General features: G+C 38.3%; 1 protein-coding gene across 11 annotated transcripts in view; it reads right to left on the reverse strand.

The window, feature by feature from the left end:
• Positions 1-23,205, reverse strand: part of WASF2 (WASP family member 2) — a 92,521-nt gene that overhangs the window by 44,021 nt on the left and 25,295 nt on the right. Inside the window, exon 2 of one of the 11 annotated variants that reach the window (XM_086330794.1) lies at positions 21,482-21,782. The exons of the other annotated variants lie outside the window; for them this stretch is intronic. The gene's annotated coding sequence lies outside the window, so the exon portion shown is untranslated. The remainder of the gene's footprint in view (positions 1-21,481; positions 21,783-23,205) is intronic. 11 annotated transcript variants of the gene reach the window in all.

Raw genomic sequence — 23,205 nt, forward strand, 5'->3', positions numbered from 1 at the left:
AAAAAAAAAAATCAGAAAAAAGGCAAGGTAGGACAAAAGCACTGGGAACTAGTAAGAATTAACTTTGACAATTCAGACTCCTTAATGGAGCTCCGTGTCAGGTAGGCCAGGAAGTGAACATGTAAACGGTACAGTCACCTTTTTAATGGGGGACAAGAACATCGAAAAAGAGATTTATAACTGAATCTAAAACCTCAGGTTGTATCTTTAAATTCATCTGGAAATTATTTGGGCCTGGTATTTTCTGCAGGAGAAGTTGTTTTCATTATAAATTCAATTCATTAAATAGTTAAAGGTTTTCAATTTTTTCTTAAGTCATCTTGATAAGCTTTCTTTTGAAGTTTGTCCATTTTATCTAAATTTTAAAATAAAATGACATAGTATTCTTTTTAACTTGATTAGCAAAAATGATTACTATAAAGAAAAAATATCTAGAAGACTGGACAGAATAAGGGCAGAGATAAGGATCCAAAACAAAGATTTGAGATTTCACAATACTGCAAAGTGTTCATGTGTCTCTGCATTCCTAAAGCATAGACTTCTTTTGGACAGGGATCATGTCTACCAGTCTTTTGTACATAATGTGTTCTAAAAAGTATTTCCTGATTTCCCACATCAAATAAAAAATACAAAATTGATAGTTCAAGTCAACAGGTATTTTCTTATTTTAAGAGTTGATTTTGATTAATATATGGTTGACCCAAGTAATATTTGTAGTTGTCTTTAAAATAAAAACCTTTTTTTCAATCAAGTAAAAACTGGTTTCAAAGGTTACTCTCACTCATTAACTTAGATCTTAAAAAAAAAAAATCCATTTAAATACGGGAATTCATTGAATTTAAAGGGGAAAAAACCCAGCAGGAACTGATTTGAGCTATAAAATACAGCTTTGAATGAAAAAATACACATTACTTTAAAAAATAAAAATGCAGTTATTATTAAGACTATTGTTACTATAAAATCACACTTCATGACTTAAGAAAAGTCAGTTTACTGGTTTAAAAAAAAGCATGGTAGTCATTTGTTTTATTCACTTCTTCCTCAAACCTTAGAACACAGTAACTAACTAGAAGGAAAACTATCTGATTTAAATTTCAGGGTCCCTACCCTGTCCCACCCTCTCCTGCCCCAGCGGATGTGCACTTGGTTAAATGCATTTTGTATGAGAAAGGAGAAGCAAAGAGATGGTTTGAGCTTTAAAAATCCAGAGCAGATTATATTAGAGTAATTTTGAAAGCTTGTTTAGCGACTCATGGAATAATACTAGTCTTCTATTAGTGAAGGTCAACCTTTTTAATTGGACATAGTCCAAGACACTACCTGGGCAACAAATCAGTGAGACAGTACAGGCACCTCTGATTCTAAACTGGTATAATCCTTTTTTAACAAGCATTATCACAGCCTCCAGTATTATACAATAAGATTTCCCAAATATCTATGAGAAGTTGACAGTGGTAATACTTCTCTACCTATCTCATAATACCCATGTATTTTACCAGCTCTTCTCCCTATAGAAATCACATTAACAGAGATGTTTAGAGAAATTCCCTGGCTGTCCAGTGGTTAGCACCCCACGCTCTCTCTGCCCAAGGCCCAGGTTCCAACCTTGGTTGGGGAACAAAGATCTCACAAGCTGCTCAGCACAAGGCCCCCCCCCCCCAAAAAAAAGATGTTTGAGGATTTATGGTTTTAAATGTCCGTAGTTTTAAAAACTAGACAAGTGTTACAAAAATTTTTGTTGGTATTTTTCAGGCTTGGTGAAAATGGAATTTGACAAAGATTATTTTCCAAGTGGTGTGGAAGGAAGCAGAGAATTAGCAAAATCGAGAGGAGAAAAAATGAGAACGCATCAGGTGAAGGCCTGAGGTTTGTTGGCAGGAGAAAAGTATGGTACTGTGTAAACAAGAATCCATGGTAAACAAAATTTAATTAAAGTGAAGCAATTATCATGTCTTGTCACATTTGTTAAAACTAAACTCTGCCAACAGGTATCCTGTTTTAGGGTGTCCATCAACTTGATTTCCATCAATTGTCCCAGAGAAATTATTAATAGTGCCCCCTCTTACTCTTAAAAGTGAACTAGTTTAAAAAATACCAAATCACCATGTTGTACACCTGAAACTAACATAACATTGTAAATCAACTATCAGTCAGTTCAGTTCAGTTGCTAAGTCGTGTCCGACTCTTTGCGACCCCATGAATCGCAGCACGACAGGCCTCCCTGTCCATCACCAACTCCCAGGGTTCACTCAAACTCACATCCATCGAGTTGGTGATGCCATCCAGCCATCTCATCCTCTGTCGTCCCCTTTTCCTCCTGCCCCCAATCCCTCCCAGGATCAGAGTCTTTTCCAATGAGTCAACTCTTCGCATGAGGTGGCCAAAGTACTGGAGTTTCAGCTTCAGCATCATTCCCTCCAAAGAAATCCCAGGGCTGATCTCCTTCAGAATGGACTGGTTGGATCTCCTTGCAGTCCAAGGGACTCTCAAGAGTCTTCTCCAACACCACAGTTCAAAAGCATCAATTCTTCGGCGCTCAGCCTTCTTCACAGTCCAACTCTCACATCCATACACGACCACTGGAAAAACCACAGCCTTGACTAGACGGACCTTTGTTGGCAAAGTAATGTCTCTGCTTTTCAATATGATATCTAGGTTGGTCATAACTTTCCTTCCAAGGAGTAAGAGTCTTTTCATTTCATGGCTGCAGTCACCATCTGCAGTTATTTTGGAGCCCCAAAAAATAAAGTCTGACACTGTTTCCACTGTTTCCCCATCTATTTCCCATGAAGGGATGGGACCAGATGCCATGATCTTAGTTTTCTCAATGTTGGCTTAAAGCCAACTTTTGCCCTCTCCTCTTTCACTTTCATCAAGAGGCTTAAAGTGTGGTGTCATCCGCATATCTGAGGTTATTGATATTTCTCCCGGCAATCTTGATTCCAGCTTGTGCTTCTTCCAGCCCAGCGTTTCTCATGACGTACTCTGCATAGAAGTTAAATTAGCAGGGTGACAATATACAGCCTTGACGTACTCCTTTTCCTATTTGGAACCAGTCTCTTGTTCCATGTCCGGTTCTAACTGTTGCTTCCTGACCTGCATACAGGTTTCTCAAGAGGCAGGTCAGGTGGTCTGGTATTCCCATCTCTTTCAGAATTTTCCACAGTCTACTGTGATCCACACAGTCAAAGGCTTTGGCATAGTCAATAAAGCAGAAATAGATGTTTTTCTGGAACTCTCTTGCTTTTTCGGTGATACAGAGGATGTTGGCAATTTGATCTCTGGTTCCTCTGCCTTTTCTAAAACCAGCTTGAACATCTGGAAGTTCACGGTTCACATATTGCTGAAGCCTGGCTTGGAGAATTTTGAGCATTACTTTACTAGCGTGTGAGACGTAGCGTGTAAATCAACTATACTTTACATAAAAAAGTTTTAAGTGAATCGGTTTACACAATCAATTATATGATCACCCTGTCCTTTAAGAACCAGGAGGTAGAGCTGCCTCAATGTTCAGGATCGAATCATAGTCCCAACTATTTAAAATTCAGTACATATTTCCCTCATTTATCTAGCACCATGACCACAAGAGCAACAGCAGAGTAACTAAGAACATGGACTCTAGAAGCAAACAGCCAGAGTTCAAATCTTAACCCTGCTACATAAACTCTAGCTATGTGACCTCAAGAAATTTTGCTGTTTTTTTATTTTGAAATAATTTCAAACTTGGAGAAAAATTGCAAGAATAGTACAAAGGACTCCTTTATGCCCGTCACCGAGGTCCACCAATTATGAACATTTTGCCATATTTACTTTTTTATCTTCACCACACACACAATTTCTTACTAATTTTTAAACTATTTTGATAACAGGTTGTAGATAGACATGGTGCCTCTATGTCTAAATACTTCAGAAAGTCAACTCCTAAGAACATACTACAGTCCAATTATCACATTAGAAAATTTAACAATAACAATACAGTATTATTATGCAACATAAAGTCCATATCTAAATTTTACCAATTGTCCCAATAATGCTCTTTATGGGAATTTTTTTCCCTCAATCCAGGATTCTAATCCAGAATTGTGGCCAGGTTTCTTAATTTTTCCCTCATGGGATTACTGGGAGAAATAAAGGAGTAAACATACAGAATTTAGAACAGTTTTTGGCATTTAATACAGGTATTAGCTGCTTTTCGGGAGAGACAGACTCCATATAGGGCTTCCATGGTGGCTCAGATGGTAAAGAATCTGCCTGCAGTGCAGTGCAAGAGACCGAAGTTCGATCCCTGGGTGGGGAAGATCCCCTGGAAGAGGGCATGGCAACCCACTCCAGTATTCTTGCCTGGAGAATCCTATGGACAGAGGAGCGGGGCAGTGGGCCACAGTCCATGAGGTAACACACAGACTCCATACAAAGTACAATAATTGTTGGATAATGAAAATAACTCTTTAGACACTATAGTTCTATTGTGTGTGTGTGTGTTTTTTGGCGGGGGGAGGCATGCTGTTCAGCATGTGTGATCTTAGTTCCCCAACCAGGGAACGAACTCCTACCCTCTTCACTGGGAGCAGGGAATCTTAATCACTGGACCACCAAGGAAGTCCCTAGACACTATACTTCTTGAAGTCATTTTAATGAAAACTCTCTGTAAAATATGTTGTGCATATCCATTATTTCTTAAACACAATACACAAAATATAATTCAATCTTTTCCTTAGTAACTCAGGGTCTTCACATAAGCAGGAGTACTGTGCTATAAAACCATGATGCTGTCAAAGGTTCTTGAGGCGTGAAGTGCTATATACCTCTGTAGTGAAATGGCAATAAAGTTCTGGACAGACATCTTGAATCTCCTCCCTCTGCTGTCATGCTTTTGATCATTTGTATGTATCAGTGCACACACTCTATATTATTCTAATAATGCTTATAGTCAAACAAGGCTTTTAGTTTAAAAGGCACTTTCATGTCATCTCTCATTAATTCAATAAATATCTACTATGTCATTTGATTAATTAGCTGATTTGAATTTCACAAGAAGTCTGTGAGGTAAAAAGAACATGTATTACTACTTCCAATTTTAATTACCTTGTTATAGATGAATAAATTAAGGCTCAGAGAGGTCAACACACTTACTCTGGGCCACAGAGCCAACAGGCAACACCGACAGCCTTCGCACACCTAGATCCTCTGCCCCTCAATACAAACACAGCTACCTCAGAGTGAGGCCCTAGGATGATAGACTTTTTAGGTAGGTGAACAAACTTTTGGAAAGCTCTTTGACTTTCAAAAGTACTTTCAGCTTCCTTTCAAATGCAAGGAGTTGCATTCTGCTCTGCTGAAAATGCCAGATGTCTGACTTTCAGATGCTCTTCCTCTGTATTTTCTCAAATATTTTTTCTAAAATTCTCTGAACTTAAAAAAAAATAAAAAATAAAAATAAAAAATAAAATAAAATTCTCTGAACTTGATGGCAACACTTTATTAACATAGACTCCATACCCATTTGAAACTTGAGATAAACTCAGATCTGAGCTAAAGTTAACCTCTGCACTCTAATAAAGAAAAGCCTGGCTAAGAAAATGGTGTAAATAAGATTGCAGGGAGAAATGTTTAATGAGCTGTTTTTAAGCATTTCAGGAGTCTAATTTACATACAATTAAAGTTAAATTGCACATCATTCTCAGCTATTCATTAAACCAGGTACAGGGACCTCTACCTAACAAAATAACCTGGTAACATTATTAGCCTAGTTTCAGTTATGGCTCAAAGTAACAGCTGCACCTAAAGAAAAACAAAACACAACACTCTCACTAGGATTTACCCCAATTAGCCCAAATTAATGAGGTTTGATTGTACCTCCAACAATGACCCACAAAACCTATCTTCCCCTGACGGCCTAGAGTAGAAGCTCAAATGCAGTTAAAACAGCTGCCGCAGAAGCTAAGTAGAGAAAGAAGACAAAATGGCAATGGCAGAGTTAAGAGCCAGAAGCCTCAGGTTCCAGGTCAGCTTATGCTGCTAATCTGTGTGACCTTGGTTAAATCACTCTACTTCTAGAGCCCTCAGTTTTCTAAGCAATAAATGTGGTCTTTAAATACCATATCTCACTGAAAGCATCCAGAGCTCTTTGACTAAAGGGCAGGAATTGTTCAAGACGAGTCTGGAACATCTTATAACTAGAAAGCAAGGAACAGTATCAAAGACTACTTCAGTTATGTCAAAAGGAATCAGGAGCCAACCTGAGGAGGCTCCCACTAGTTCAAGACGGAACAAACTGAACATCAGTAAAAATAACTACAATAGACTAAAACATATCAAGTATGCTAAAACTCATGATGATACTTTTTTTAAAAACCCAAACAACTCATTCATTCCCTTTGGAGTGTATCAGGGAACCAACTTATTTTCAAACTTGCAAATAAGGGAATAAAGGTAAAGAATAGAGTATTTATCCTGCCTTTCCTGCACAAATCAAAAACTTCAGAGAAACCAAAGAGTTGATTAGGGAAGTTTTTCTTTTTTTAAGTATTCCAGCTCATAAATGAAGAAAGAATAATAGGGAAAAAAAAAAGAATGATAGAACAGGAATGAATATCACCATTTTGCAAACATCTAGGTAATCATCCATGACCACTTACAACACAAAAAGAGACATCTGGACATTACAGGCCTTCTGACAGAACACAACCACACTTAGAAAGCATTATATCGTCAAAGCAGGGAGCTGATTTAGTTCAGGCCATCAGCGTTGTGCTGACCAGTAAACAGCCACTACACACATGAAGCTACTGAGCACGTGAAATGTGGCTGGCTCACATGAACTGCACGTGCTGTGAGTGTAAAATACACCCCAAACCACAAAGGTTTAGTATGTAAAATATCTCAATAATTTTTATATTTATTACATGGTGAAACGATAGTAACTTACAATAAAATGAATTTCACCTGTTTCTTCTTACCTCTTAAATGCACCTACTAGAAAATTTAAATTTCACTTCAGACTTGAATATTTCTATTAGATAACGGTGCTCTAGATCTAACAACCAGTTTACAAGGAATACAAGCGGCAGAGAAACAAATAAATCACAGAAATTCAATAAGCAAAATCTAGAATAAGAAAACTTGGTTTCATCAACAACAACAAAAATATAAGGGAAAAAAGAGGCAAGAGAACCCAAAGATTAAAAGAGACTTAAGAGCCATATAAACCAAATCAATGTATGGACATTTTTTTGGAACCTGATTTGAATAAACCAACTGTTTAGAGAGAAGGGAGGAGCACTGGTGAAGGGAGAGAGGGAAAAGAGAAAGCAACTGTGGAAATATGAACACTAACTGGATGTCCAATGATGTTACTGTGTACTGTGATTATTTTTTTTTCAAGAATAATTACCTTTTAAAGCCACATAATGAAATTATTTACAATTTAAATGATATGGTGCATGGAATTTCTTTCAAAAAAATCTTGTGAGGATGCAACAGTAGCAGTACAGATGAAACAAGACTGACCATGAGACTGATGATTGTGGAAGTCCAGTGACGGACATGTAGAGGTTCATTACATCATCTTCTCTACATCTGTAATGTTTGAAATTTTCTAAACATACTTTTTTTATGAGAAAAAATTTTACTATAAGGACACTTCCAGCTTGTGAATCTACAAATATCTATGAAAATAAAAGATGGGGTTGGCAGGTATCTCAAGAAGTCATTCAATCTAGTTTTTTGCTTCCAGGAATGTTACTTGCAATATTACTTCACTCAACAAATATTTATTAAGTAATTACTAAATGCAAAGGCCATAGCACTGTAGAAGATGTATGCAGATATAAGAGTTTCTGTTTAAAGAGTTTCATAATACAGGAGAGACAAGAAAAGAACATAAATATAAAATAAAGTAAAAGTGATGAAGTTATGGTTTACCTGGTTAAGTAAATCACAAAAAGGCATGATAGAAGTGTGTCATATAACTAGGTGTTAAAATAGGCAGGATTTCGACATGTAAAGACAAGGAGTATTATGTCTAAGGTGGACAGTGTGAGCAGAGGTACATAAGCAGAAAATAATGAGACATTTCTGAGGAATGAAGATGAGTACATTATTGCAAAAGCAGTAGGGAACACGGCTGGAAAGACAAGTATGGCCAGATGATAGAATCTTAAATATCAGGTTGAGTTTGTACTTTAGTCGCTAAGAGATAGGAGTCACACAAGAAGAGATACAGATTAAAGAATATTTAGGAAGATGCTAGGCATCTCACTTGGTATTATTGCCTGGAAAATTCCATGGACAGAGAAGCCTGGCAGGCTACAGTTCATGAGGTCACAAAGAGTGGGACAAGACTGATTGACTGAGCACACACACATACATCTCACTTGAGTAGAGAAGAACAGAATGGACCTGGGGGGCGGTGGGAGTGGGGACAGGCGCAATACAGAAAGTAGAAGCAACAGTCAAGGCAAAGCTAACAAGGAACCTGAACTGGTATAGTAGGGAAAAGAGGGAGGGACCTGAGAGTATCTTGGCATGAAAAGGGGAAGGTCAGGAAAGTCAACCAGCAACTAAGGCCTTACATCTCACTGAACTGGGGAAACAGTAGAGCCAATGTTTGGTATGTTGGCAGACCTATACTAGCTCTGAAATGTACTGAATAAACGACTGACTGAGTGAATAAGTAAATAAGGGGGGTTGGGGGGTGGGATGGGCAGAAGAACAGCTCAGCCTTCCTGTTTTAACTTAGGAGGAAGTCAAGGTGCTGAAGGAAAATGCTGCCCAGGTGTGCTAAGCAACATTGTCAGAAAAGCAGAGGTTCCATCGTTAAAACCTGTATAAAAAGTATAAAATCCATCCTGAAAAACTTTTACCATGTCTCCCTAGCAAGAAGGAAACAAGTTGTACCAATATGACCACTGGTTCCCAAAAGCAAACAATCCATGAAAAGCTGAAGGTGCAGAAGAGATGACCAAGTGGAAGAATTCAATAGGAATTCTGGGACTGGGGTTCAAAGGTGGAAATACAGATCTGGAAGTTTCCAAACAGAGGAGGTGATAGTCAAAGACATGAGAGAAGAGATGACCTCCTAACACAAAAGCATAAAGAGAAAGGTAAGGACACAGGACCACCTGGAGACCGACAAAGAAGAAAGATCAAGGAAAGCCAGAGAATCAGAACAATGCCCTGTTAAAAAGTTTAGAGAAGAGTTTCTAGAAGGAAGGCATGCTCAATCCTTGTTTTCTTCCTTGACCCACATATCTAATTCATCATCAAGCCTATCGGCTCTACCTCCAAAATACTTACTAAATACATCTACTTCTCTCATTTCTTCTTCCACCAACCTAGCTGACATCTCTACCACACCTGGACTTCTGCTATGCTATGCTATGCTATGCTAAGTCACTTCAGTTGTGTCCGACTCTGTGTGACCCCATAGACAGCAGCCCACCAGGCGACCCCGTCCCCGGGATTCTCCAGGCAAGAACACTCGAGTGGGTTGCCATTTCCTTCTCCAATGCATGAAAGTGAAAAGTGAAAGGGAAGTCACTCAGTCGTGTCCGACTCTTCGAGACCCCATGGACTGCAGCCTACCAGGCTCCTCTGTCCATGGGATTTTCCAGGCAAGAGTACTGGAGTGGGGTGCCATTGCCTTCTCCGGACTTCTGCTATTCACCTTAAATCAATCCCTGCCCCTCAAATAATTTTTTTGTTGTTGCAGCAATTGGATTAATCTTTTCTTTAAAAAAAAATTATTTATTTAGTTGGCTGCGTTGGGTCTTCGTTGTGGCATACAGGATCTTCAGTCTTCATTGTGGCACACGGAATCTGTAGTCGCTGCATGCAAACTCTCAGGAGCAGCAAGTGGGATCTAGTTCCCTGGTCAGGGACTGAACCTGGCTCCCTGCATTGGGAGCTGGGGTGGTCTAGCCACTGGACCACCAAGGAAGTCCCTGGATTAATCTATAAAAAATGGAAATCATATCACATACCTACTCCCTCTTTAAAACACTAACTAAATGGATATTTAAAGACACTGGGGTGTGACAATGCTAATATAATCATGTTCCTGTGGGGGAAATACTTGCATTATATATATATATATATATATATACATATTATATATATGCTGAAATATTTACAAATGAAGTCTGCTTCAAAAATAATAAGGGCAAACAAGTCTGAACTTATTCTATGAGGCCAGTACTACTGTGCTATCAAAACCAGACAAAGGGACTTCCCTGGTGGTCCAGTGGCTAAGACTCCATGCCCCCAATGCAGGGGACCTGAGTTCAATCCCTCGTCAGGGAACTAAATCCCATATGCTGCAACTAAGGCCCAGTGCAGCCAAATAAATAAATTAATTAAAAAAAAAAAAAAAACCCAAAGACTTCCCCCTAAAGTTAGGAACAAGGCTGCAATATCCATTCTTATCACTTCTGTTCAATACTGTGCTGGAGGTTCCAGCCAGGGCAATCAGGTAAGAAAAAGAAATAAAAGGCATGAGACTGGAAAGAAAGAAGTAAATTCTATTTGCAGATAACATGATCGTGTAATATAGAAAATGCTAAGAAATCCATCAAAACACTGTTAGAACCAAGGCAGCAGGATACAAGATCAATATACAAAAATCAATTTTAGGGACTCCCCTAGTGGTCCAGTGGTTAAAAGAATCCACCTTGCGATGCAAGGGACAAGGATTCAATCCCTGTCAGGGAACTAAGATCCCCCATGCCTCAGAGCAACTAAGCCCGTGAGCCACAATTAGAGTCCATGAACTGCAACAAAAGATTCCCCATGACTCAATGAAGAAATGATATGCTGCAAGTAAGACCCACAATGCAGCAAAATAAATTTCTTTTTAAAAAATCAATTTTATTCCTATACACTAGCAATAAACAATCCAAAAATTAAACTAAGAAAATAATTTCATTTACAAATGCATCAAAATAAATTTAGGAATACTTAGGAATAAATTTAATAAAAGAAGTGTAAAACTTGTAAAGACTTCAAAATATAGAGAAAAATTTTAAAGGCCTAAATAAATGAAAAAACACCCTATATTAAGAGTGAAAGACTTAATATTGTTCCGACAGCAATACATCCTAAATTAATCTACAGATTCAATGAAATTCCTATTAAAATCCCAGCTGAATTTTTTTTTTTTGGCAGAAATTGACAAGCTGAGCCCAAATTCATATGGAAGTGCAAGGGACTCAGAAAGTCAAAACAATATTGAAAAACAGAACAAAGCTGAAGGACTCATACTTTTATATTTCAAAATTTATAATAAAAGAGCTTCAGTAATCAAGACTGTGACACTGGTGTAAGAACAGACATTCAGGTCAGTGGATAAGAACTGAGAACTCCCCCAAACCTCTATGGTCAATTTATTTTTAGCAAGGATGCAAAAAAATTCAATGGGGAACAAATTGTCTTTTCAATATATGGTGCTGGGACAATTGGATACTCATCTGAAAAGAATAAAGTTGAACCTCTACCTAACACCATAACAAAAAATTAACTCAAAATGGATCAAAGGCTTAACTATAAGATCTAAAAGTATAAAACTCTAAGGAGAAAATATAGGTGTAAATCTTCACAATCCTGGACTAGGCAATGGTTTCTTAGATAGGACACCCAGAAAAACAACCAACCAAAGGAAAAGTAGATAAACCGTACTTCATCAAAATTAAGAAACTTCTGTGTTTCAAAGGTCACAGCAAGGAAGTAAAAAGACAACACACAGAAATGAAAAGAAAATATTTACATATCATATCTGGTAAGGGGCTTGTATCCAGAACATATAAAAAACTATACAATACAATAATAAAAAGGATGAACAACCCAACTTAAGAATGGATAAAACATTTAAACAGACATTCTCCAAAGAAGATACAGAAACAGCCAACAAATACATGAAGGCTGCTCAACATCACGCTAGTTAGTAGGGAAATGGAAAGCAAAACATTAGCTATGTGGGAGGTGGGCAAACTAGGCATTTGGGATTAGCTGATACAAACTACTACATAAAAAGCAGATAAACAAGAGGTCCTACTGTATAGCACAGGGACTACACTCAGGATCTTGTAACAAACTACAGTGGAAAAGAATTAGAAAAAGAACATATACATGTATAACTGAACCACTATGCTGTACGCCAAACACTGACACCACACTACAAATCAACTATACTTCAAAAACAAAAAGAAAGCTATGAGGTATCATTTCACACTCACTAGGATGGCTATAAAAAACAGATGAGAAATATTGGTGAGGGTGTGCAAAAACTGGAATCAGACAGTGCTGGTGGAAAACAGACTGGCAGTTTCTGTGTTACCATATGACCCGGTGAACCCATTCATAGGTATGTACTCAAGAGAAATGAAAACATACATCCACTCCAAAAAATCTCTATATGTTATAGCACCTATATGTTATTCATGACAGCAAAAAAGTGGTAACAAACCAAATGTCCACTAACTGATGAATAAATAAAAGTGTTACATCCATACAATGGAGTAGTGATACAAGCCTACCACATGATGGACACTTGAAAGCATTATGCTAGGTGAGAGAAGCCAACCACAAAACACCATGTATTGTATGACTGAATTTATATGAAATGTCCAGAAAGGGCAAATCCACAGACACAAGAAGCAGATTAATGGTTGTCTAGGGCTGTGGGGAGGGGAAAATGGGGAGTGACTTCTTTTTGTTTATTTTTTTTACTTTACAATTTTGGTTTTGCCATAGGGGAGTGACTTCTAATAGGTATGGGGTTTCTTTCTGGTGTAATAAAAACACTCTGCATTTTGGAATTAAACAGTGGTGATGTCTGTATAACCTTGTGAATAGACTAAAAAACACTGAATTGCATATTTTATTTTTGTTTTTAATATTTATTTATTTTTGGCTGGGTTGGGGTCTTAGTTGCAGCACATAGAGTTTCCTTGCAACATGCAGACATCTCTCTAGTTGAGTAACCCGCTACAGGTAGCGCGGGCTTAGTTGTCCAATGGCATGTGGGATCTTAGTTCCCCGACCGGGGATTGAACCTTGGTCCCCTGCATCACAAGGCAGATTCTCAATCACCAGACCACTGGGGTCCCTGAACTGCATGTTTTAAATGGGTAAATTGTTTGGTATGTGAATTGTATCTCACTTTATATACATATTTATTTATTTATTTATGGCTGTGCTGGGTCTTCATTACTGCTCGGGCTTTTCTCTGGTTTCAGCGAGTGGGGGCTACTCTCTACTGGCGGTGCACAGGCTTCACATTGAGGTGGCCTCTCTTGTTGCAGACCATCGGCTCTAGAGCACAGGTTCAGCACTTGTGGTGCACAGGCTAAGCTGCTCTGAGGCATGTGGAATCTTCCCGGATCAGGGATCGAACCTGTGACTCCTGTATTCACAGGCGATTCTTCATCACTTAGCCACCAGGGAAGCCCTGCATCTCACTTTTAAAAATCAAAAAGAAATGTCCACATAAAAACTTGCACACAAATGTTCATAGCAGCTTAATTTGTAATAGCCCCAAACTAGAAACATCCAAATATCCATCAACAGGTGAATGGATAAACAAACTACTATATTCATGTAATGGATTATTACTTGACAACCAGTGAAACTTGCAACAACATGGATGAATCTCAAAATAATCATCCCAAATGAAAGACACCAGACCTCTGTCAATCAGCATGTACTGTATGATTCCATTTATATAAAATTTTAGATTTCCTGATGGCTCAGCAGGTAAAGAATCTGCCTGCAACTCAGGAGACAAGGAGACAAGAGTTAGATCCCTGGGTTGGGAAAATCCCCTGGAGGAGGAAATGGCAAACCTCTCCAGTTATTCTTGCCTGAAAAATCCCACGGACAGAGGAGCCTGGCAGACTATTGTCCAAAGGAATACAAAGAGCCGGACACAACTGAGCATGCACACTGGTTAGAAGATTCAAAATAATTTATAGTGATAATGTATCAGTTGTTGCCTGTGGCTGGGAGTGTGAAGGTGAGCAACAGAGCAGAAGGGAGTGATTACAAAGAGGCAGGAGGAAAGATTTATGGGTGATGAAGATGTTCATTATCTTAATTATGGTAGTGTCTTTAATGGTATATACATATGTCAAAAATTACCAAATTTTACATTTCAATATGTGGTTTATGCCAATAACATCTCAAAAAAGCTGTTATAAAAATGAAAAAAAAAAAAGGTCTGTTAATTCAAGTATTTAAACTGCTGCTGTCTATATAGGCTAGATAGTAATTTAAAACAAAAGTTACATGATTAATAGTTACTATGTGACGTGATGTATGTGTTAATTGGCTTGATTGTGGTTAATCATTTCACAATGTATACACATACACCAAATTTTCATGTTGTATACCTTAATATAAGATTTTTGTTTGTCAAAATATCTTGATAAAGCTTAAAAAATAAAAATAAATAAAAGTTACATTAACTGTTGAAAAAAATAACATTAGGGGAAGAGACAGAGTATTAGAGGAAAAAATTAGCCATGAATTAGTAACTCTAGTCAGGAAACAGATACACAGGGGTTCATTATACCATTTTTTACTTTTATATATGCTTGAAATTTTGCATTAACAACTTTTTAAAGGGAATACCCTGGCAGTCCAGTGGTTTCACTGGACTTTCACTGCCAGGCACAGGTTCAATCCCTAGCTGGGGAACTAAGATCTCGCTCGCAAGCCACACAGTGGGGCCAAAAAGAAAGAAAAACAACAGTTTTTTAAAAAACTGTTCAAGCATCTGAATTAAAAAAATAAAATCTCATCAAGACTTCCCATTTTACTTAAAAATAAAACTTAGCAAGCCTACTAAGCTTTGAAATACCTTTGCCCTTCGTTCCTTCTCCTTCTACCTCGGAACTGTCTTTTCCTCACCTCTTAATTTGGTTCATTCATTTTCACTCTTCAGTTTTGGTTTGTCACCGTCTCACAGAAGCCTTTTCTGACCATCTCTGTGCTGTGCTTAGACACTCAGTCATGTCTGACTCTTTGTGACCCCAGGGACCATAGATTACCGGGCTCCTCTGTCCATGGGGATTCTCCACACAAGAATACTGGAGTGGGTTGCCATGCTTTCCTCCAGGGATTCTTCACAACCCAGGGATCGAACCCAGGTCTCCCACATTGCAGGCAGATTCTTTACCAACTGAGCCACCAGGGAAGCCCAACCATCTCTAAGTTCCTCCATTATTTCTGTTATAATACCTTATTTTATTCTCTTACTAACATATCACAATCTTTCAATATTTTATGAGTTTGTTTTTGTTGTTCAGTCACTAAGTTGTGTCCAATTCTTTGCGACCCCACGGACTATAGCACACCAGGCTTCCCTGTCCTTCACTATCTCCCAGAGTTTGCTCAAACTCCTGTCCATTGAGTCCATGGCATCATCCAACCATCGCATCCACTGTCACTCACTTCTCCTGCCTTCAATCTTTCCCAGCATCAGGGTCTTTTCCAGTAAGTCAGTTCTTCGCACCAGGTGGCCACTGTACTGGAGTTTCAGCTTCAGCATCAGTCCTTCCAGTGAATGTTCAGGGCTGATCTCCTTTAGGGTTGCCTGGTTGGATCTCCCTGCCATCCGAGGGACTCTCAAGTCTCCTCCACACCACAGTTCAAAGCACTGATTCTTCCTCACTCGGTCGCCTTTACGGTCCACCTCTGACATCTGTACACGACCACTGGGAAAACCAGAGCTTTGACTAGACAACCTTTGTTGGCAAAGTGATGTCTCTGCTTTTTAATATGCTGTCTATGTTTGTCATAACTTTTCTTATAAGGAGTAAGCGTCTTTTAATTCATGGCTTCAGTCACTGTCCTCAGTGATTTTGGAGCCCAAGAAAATAAAATCTGTCACTATTTCCACTTTTTCCCCATCTATTTGCCATGAAGTGATGGGACCTGAGCCATCATCTACTTTTTTGAATGCTGAGTTTCAAGTCAGCTTTTTCACTCTCCTCTTTCACCCTCAACAAAACACTCTTTAGTTCCTCTTCACTCTCTGCCATTAGAGTGATATCATCTACATATCTGAAGTTGCTGATATTTCTCCAGGCTATCTTGATTTATTTGTCTATGTGATTAATTTAATCTTGATTTATGTGTTTACTTATTGCCTACCCGAGCCTCCTTAAACTGCATGAGAGCAGCGACCTTGCCTCTTACAATCACTGAGCTGTGTTCTTCATGCCTGGCACATAACAGATATTCAATAATTTTTTGTTGAATGTTAAACTAGTAACCCAATACTGGGTATTATTGTCGAACATTTAATACATTAAGGTCCTACAGAGAACCTATTGTTTGCAAAGCTTCAGGTAACACATATGCATATCTGAAGTGAAAGGATACGTGATGTAACATGAATAGAATGAAAATTTTTTTAAATTCCTCCAAAGGCTAGTGAAAACAGTAAATAAATACTATTTAAGACTTATTTTTTTTCTCTGGAGAAGTCATTTAGAAACAGAAATAAAGAGCGTTCTGATATAGTATTTACCTTCTTCTCAAGGCAGACCTATAAACAAGGGGATCCCCCAGTGATTAATGCTGAAACCTATCAGAAATAACATTTTTAGAAATTATCTAGAAAAAAAACTGTCTAGTGAATCTTCTCAGCTTGCATACGACTCTAAAGTAGTAGCTAGAAGTACGATGATACAAAGTCGTGTGTTAAGAAAGGTGGAAAATAGCATCCATGTAGACAAAAATAAGGTCATGCCTGGATTTATGCTGAATACAGCTACAAAAAGGCAACAAAATGCTGGTCATTATTACGAAAGCTTTGGAAACAGGGAACACATCATCCTGCCCTTGTACCAAGCAAAGTGTATCTGTATTAGAATAGAATGTGCAGTTGTGGTCACCATAACACAAAAAGGTAAAATAGAGAAGGCCTAAAAAGATACCCAAAAAGGCCAAAGGACAGAGGAGCTTATGTAAGTATATATATATATTTTTAATATAGATATATAAAGGACACATTAGTATGAAACGAAGAGGGTGTGAAATGGTAGACTACATCAAATCTTAAAAGTTACAATCCAGTTAGAAGTGTAAATAAACAAACAAAAATAAAGTATATATTTTTTTAATTTTAAGCCCAGGTTTTAGAATAAGACAGACAGAAGTTTTATGTCAAAAAAGGGAAGGGAAGGGGGAAAGGGAAGAAGGGGAAAAAAATGAAGGCAGGAAGGAATTGAGCTTTAATCCCAGTAGGCTTAGCTGTGTGACAGTGGGCATGATACTTAACTTTGAGCCTCGATTTTCTCATCTTTAAATATCTAATTTGAAGGGCTGCCATGAGAATGGAGATATGCACACTACCTAGTATATAGTCTACATTTACTACTTTTATTAGGACTAATAAAAAGTAATAGTTTACTACCCAATCCAATATATAAAGTAATAAAACTCATTACTCAGATGATGAGTACAGAATGTAAGGGAAAAAACAATCAAAGATAGTCTAGAAAAATTCATAGGCAGCTTTTCCATAAGAACCTTCTTCCTAAGAAAAATTACAAACTTTAGAACAGAGCCTTAAACTTTGAGGCTGACACTTTCACCCCTTTACCATTAGCAGCAGAATTCTGGACGAGATGATATATCCAACCAAATACGCCATTCATTGTCTTAATTTAACTAGACAGGTCCCTCTCTTACAGATGAGAAAACTGAACCTAAGAGAGTCAATGCCCAAGGCTACACACAAAGCTAATACATGGAGGAGCCTACATTTGAAACCAGATGGGCTGACTCTGGAATCTATACTCATAACCACAACTAACTGCCTCCTACTCTGCAAGAAATGTTGGATGCTGGGTATGCAAGAATGAGATGAGTGATTAAGGAGTATACAGTAAGTATTCAAAAAGGCTGCTTGATGAGTCCAGCCCAGCCAAGGTCACCACCAGTTAGATACTCAGATTTAGGGTGACCACAAGCACAAACACTGAAATAATAACTGATTAATGAGGATGTAACAAACCTAATAAAAGAAGGGAAGCCTAAAAATCCCTAAACTGTGGTCTCAGATATGGTAAACAAACTGCAGAAAAAGAGGAAAATATATCAAAATGCTAACTAGTGGGATTATGTGAAAGTGAAAGTCGCTCAGTGTGTCCAACTCCTGTTGACCCTGTGGACTATACAGTCCATGAGCGGGTAGCCTTTCCCTTCTCCATGGGATCTTCCCAACCCAGGGATGGAACCTAGGTCTCCCACATTGCACGCAGATTCTTTACCATATGAGCCACAGGGAAGCCCAAGAATAACCCAGGAATCAAACTGGGATCTCCTGCACTGCAGGAGGATTCTTTACCAACTGAGCTATCAGGGAAGCCCAATGGGATTACGGGTAACTCATTCTCTGTTTCATATTTTTTTAATTTGGCTTTAAAAACAAAAAAGAGCTCATATTATTTTCATAACTGGAAAAATGAAGAAATAAAAATAAATCTGAGGAAACTTTCACTCTTTACTCACTTCTAATTCTATAATTTGTTGCAATGAGCATGTATTACTTTTGTAATTCCAAAGACATTTTAAAAACAAATAAATCTAATATATTAGAAAAATGAAGTAAATTACATGCAAATACCAAAGCCAAAAAAATGGATATAAGAATTAGCAAATAAGGAGTTACAGTTTGTTGGAAAGAACTCTATACATACACCACAAGACTTAAGATTCACACTGAAAAAATGAAAAAAAAAAAAAGATTCACACTGATATACACACTAACACGGACATCAAAAACTATTTTGAACAGTAGAATTCAGACACAAGAGTACATACTGCATGAGCCAAGAACAGGAAAAATTAATATGCAAGGATAGAAATCACAACAGTGGTTGCCTATAAGACAGCAGGGAACTGAGGAGGGTTATGGAGACATTCTATCTCTTGACTGGGTGTTAGCCATCCACGTATTTACATGTGTCAAAACTCATCTATCAATAATTACATACTTGTATTTCTATGTATTCCACTATATGTAAATTTTACCTTTAAAGAAATCTCATTTTTAAAAAAAAGACAGGGTTCAATCTCAAAAGACAGGGTTCAATCTCAAATCTGTTATTTATTAGTTGAATGACTTTAAGGAAGTTACTTAACCTCTCTGAGGCTGCTTATCTGTATGTATGCTCAGTCACATCTGACTCTCTGCTACCCCAAGGGCTGTAGCCCACCAGGCTCGTTTGTCCATGGGATTTTCCTGTCAAGAATACTGGAACGGATTGCCATTTCCTCCTCCAGGGGATCTTTCTGACCCAGGAATTGAACCCCCGTCTCCTGTGTCTCCTGAATTGGCAGGCGGATTCTTTACCACTGAGCCATGGGGAAGCCCATTTATGGGTATAAAATGTAGCTAACATAATTTATCTCAATGCTGGGAACTGACTGTAACATGTATCAAAGTCAGAGACTGTGCTTTGCAAACTATCACCCTATGAATGTTCAAAGAACTTTAAAGGTAAAATGGGGGCAAAGTGGATCTTATATTTCTCATAATACCACAAATGGCTTTGTTATCAGGAACACTATTCTTTAAAGACTATCAGTATTCTACAAAGGGAAATTTACTTATAGTTCTCCATTGTGAAGGGAAAGGAACATCATGGACATGATCTAAGACCTCCTTCTACACAGTTAAAAACAATTACTCAAGATACGACTTGAGAGAAAGCTTGCTAGACTGAGTACTTGCCAGAACAATGGCATAATCACAGGAGGAAAAGGTCTCAATTCTAAATATGTGAGAGTAAAAGAGTTGCTCACTACTTTACTATGTCAATTACAAAGTTTAAATGTCTCCGTAAGTCATATCATAAGTGTGTGTAAATGTGTATCTGTGCACATACATACACATATTTACTCAAATTGGAACAGAGTTAAACCACTGCTTCTTCCAAAAAGGGCTTCTACATTCTAAAAATAAGAAACTTAATTCTGTTCAACTAGAATTCAGAATTCATCTTATAACTGAGAGTATGTCTCAGGCTTTCCCATATTTACCCAAAAAGAAAAGCAGCTTGAAAAATAATATCATAGGCAAAGTCTAATAGCCTCTCCCATCAATCTCAAACTGTTTGTCTTTATTAGTGTATAGAAATCATGAAGACAACCAAATTTTTCTGCGGTAATTCTATATCTGAATGTTATTTCTTCTGTAAGCATTCAACAATTCTTGTTTCTATTCTTCTCTTTTCTAATTCAATTCTGTTTGGTTTCTAAGTTAAGAAGTGTGTTTCATTTGCATAAATGGTAACTATTCTGAGATACCATTCATAACTATACATTTGAATTCTCTAGAGTACTATTCATAACTTTAAATGGAACAGGGGAAAAAAAACCCTCATTCAACTTCACTTTAATGGTGACTAAGACATGAATGGTTATGCTATCCTGTAGAGGGCTGGCCAAAGGACTCAAGTCCCCAGTGCTACTGCTAACTTGTCATCATTTTATGAGCGTCCAAAGGAACCAAGAGGATCACTGCCTTGACCAATCCACCTACCACAAAAAAATACTGAGCTCAGAAAAACATGCTCATTAGCTAAACATGTTTTTTAGAGTTATGAAGTATCTATGTAGAAACATTAAAAGAGGTATCTTAGCCAAGAAGCTCAAAAATTAGCTGAGAAGAATCCTGACAAGTCCTGGCAAGTTCTCTATAAGACCAATGCTGGTTATTCTCTAAGTGTTAAAACAGCTTTTCTGAGAAAAGCTGAGTCTTTTATTCAAAGTAGTAATATTCTAGTAGTTCTTTACCTAATCAGTGGCAGAAACTGAATTCACAAAATCTGCATAAATAATTCAACTGTACTGCTCTAATAAATTTAAACCAAATAAAATAAAATTTGAGCAGAATAAAAATGATGGTGCTATTTTAAGTTTGTCACCTCCTGATTTCCCTCATTTTTCTTTCTTATCCAAAAGTCAGAGACAAGAGACTATATAACCAGAAAAGAGGAATGGAAGGACAGTGCATATGTGAGGACACCTACATTCATTTCCGCTGTATGACCCTATCCTTGACAGAGTTTTCAACAGAGGGCAATTTTCCCCCCAAAAGACATTTGACAATATCTGGAAACACTTCTGGTTGGCACAGCTGAGAAGGGACAGAGGTGTAGTTACCATTAATAGGTAGTGGGTAAAGACCAGGGATACCGCTAAAGATACTACAATTCCCACGACAGTCTACCACTATACAGCATATTATTCAACCCAAAATGTCAATAGCACTAAGGATGAGAAACCTGAACCCAAGGCTCAATAAAGACCTATCTCTCAATAAATGTTTGTTGGAATGAACTGAAAAGGAAAGACCATAAACTGGAAAAAGAGAAGCCTACAAGAATGAAACAGAAGACAGAGGCCTAAATTAAACATTACTAGCATCTATCACGGAGAAGGCAATGGCACCCCACTCCAGTACTCTTGCCTGGAAAATCCCATGGATGGGGTCGCTGAGGGTCCGACGCAACTGAGCGACTTCACTTCACTTTTCACTTTCACGCGTTGGAGAGGGAAATGGTAACCCACTCCAGTGTTCTTGCCTGGAGAATCCCAGGGACAGGGGAGCCTTGTGGGCTGCCGTCTATGGGGTCGCACAGAGTCGGACACGACTGAAGCGACTTAGCAGCAGCAGCAGCAGCAGCATCTATCAAGCCTTTATTGAGACTTTCTGGAGGTCCAGTGGTTAAGACGCTTCACTTCCACCACAGGTGATGTGGATTAGATCCCTGGCGGGGGAACCAAGATCGGACATTACACGTCGCATGGCAAAAAAAAAAGGCTTTATTGTGTGTTTCACAATCGGTCATACAGAAATGAACAACAGAGCCCAGCCCATAAGAAGCTCATCGCCAGGTAAAGGAAAGAGTTTTATAATTTGTCTGTTATCTGATTTGACAATATCCGATAAATGCTTTAATGAAGGAGAAGACAAACAAGGGAGTCACTCAACTTTTCCTAGGAATGATTCACATCTTAGAAGACATCTTAGCTCAGTTCTGAAGGATGAGTAGGAAGCATCTTACTTCACAGCTTACAATGCCTCTTTCTAGACAAAAAGCCATTCAAAAAAAACTGTGGAATACCAATTATGTTCCACGCATTCTGTTATGTTTTGGAGACACAAATTACAACTTTCCACTTTTTCCCTTGGCATTGCCGGTACCCAGCAGCCCACCTCCACAACCCAAATCCCAACAATTCTTTCATTTAGCAATTGTCACCAACCTATCACAGTAGTCAGTAAGGCCACTATCTACAGATTTAGTAGAACTTCCAGTTGCCTGTCGACAAGACTGTATCTAATCTTGCCTAGATCACAAAATCAGGATGATGATGCTGGCAGAGTAACCTGCAATGAACTGACTATGCGTCCAGATCTGCCAACTGTTGGATGTGTGCTGGTATCTTGGAAAGCTATTTAACTTTATGAAAAAATCCTCTTCCACCCTACCCAATTCATGCCAGAACCAACATGGAGTTGCTCAGTCGTGTCCGACTCTTTGTGACTCCATGGACTGTAGCCTACCAGGCTCTTCCGTCCATGGGATTTTCCAGGCAATAGCACTGGAGTGGGCTGCCATTTCCTTCTCCAGGGGATCTTCCCGACTCAGGTATCGAACCCAGGTCTCCCACATTGTAGACAGACACTTTACTGTCTGAGCCACCAGGGAAGTCCAATATCAAATTAATCAACATGTATTTACTGAACACCTTCCAGGTGCTTACCTCAATGGTTGTCAACCCTGGTTGTTTACTGACATCAGAATTCTCAGATATAATTTCCTTTTTGATGGTAAATTCTGATGCAACAAAAGTGTGATGCCTTGGCCTTTAGGCTTTACAGAATATACAAGAAGTGTAATACACAGTGCTTGTCTTGAAGAGCTTAACCACAGTCATAACAGAGTAAATTGTAATAGTATGTTTGTTCACTAATTTGTAACCCTTTTGCAATATTATCAATCCTTACCAAACAGAAGAAACTGAGGTAGTCTGGATAAGAACTACTTCTATTCCCTAGTCCAATCAAACACCAACTACACCTAATACACAGTTACACTGATACACTGTTCCACACCCTTTCTATCTCCCAGACAGTCAAAGTGCCACTCTCAGAAACTATGAAGACACTCCAATTAGGAGAATGAA

Source organism: Bos grunniens, chromosome 2 (assembly GCF_055505025.1).
Source record: "Bos grunniens cultivar Pamir isolate PY7600 chromosome 2, Bosgru_T2T1.0, whole genome shotgun sequence".
In the NCBI taxonomy this organism is placed as follows: domain Eukaryota; kingdom Metazoa; phylum Chordata; class Mammalia; order Artiodactyla; family Bovidae; genus Bos; species Bos grunniens.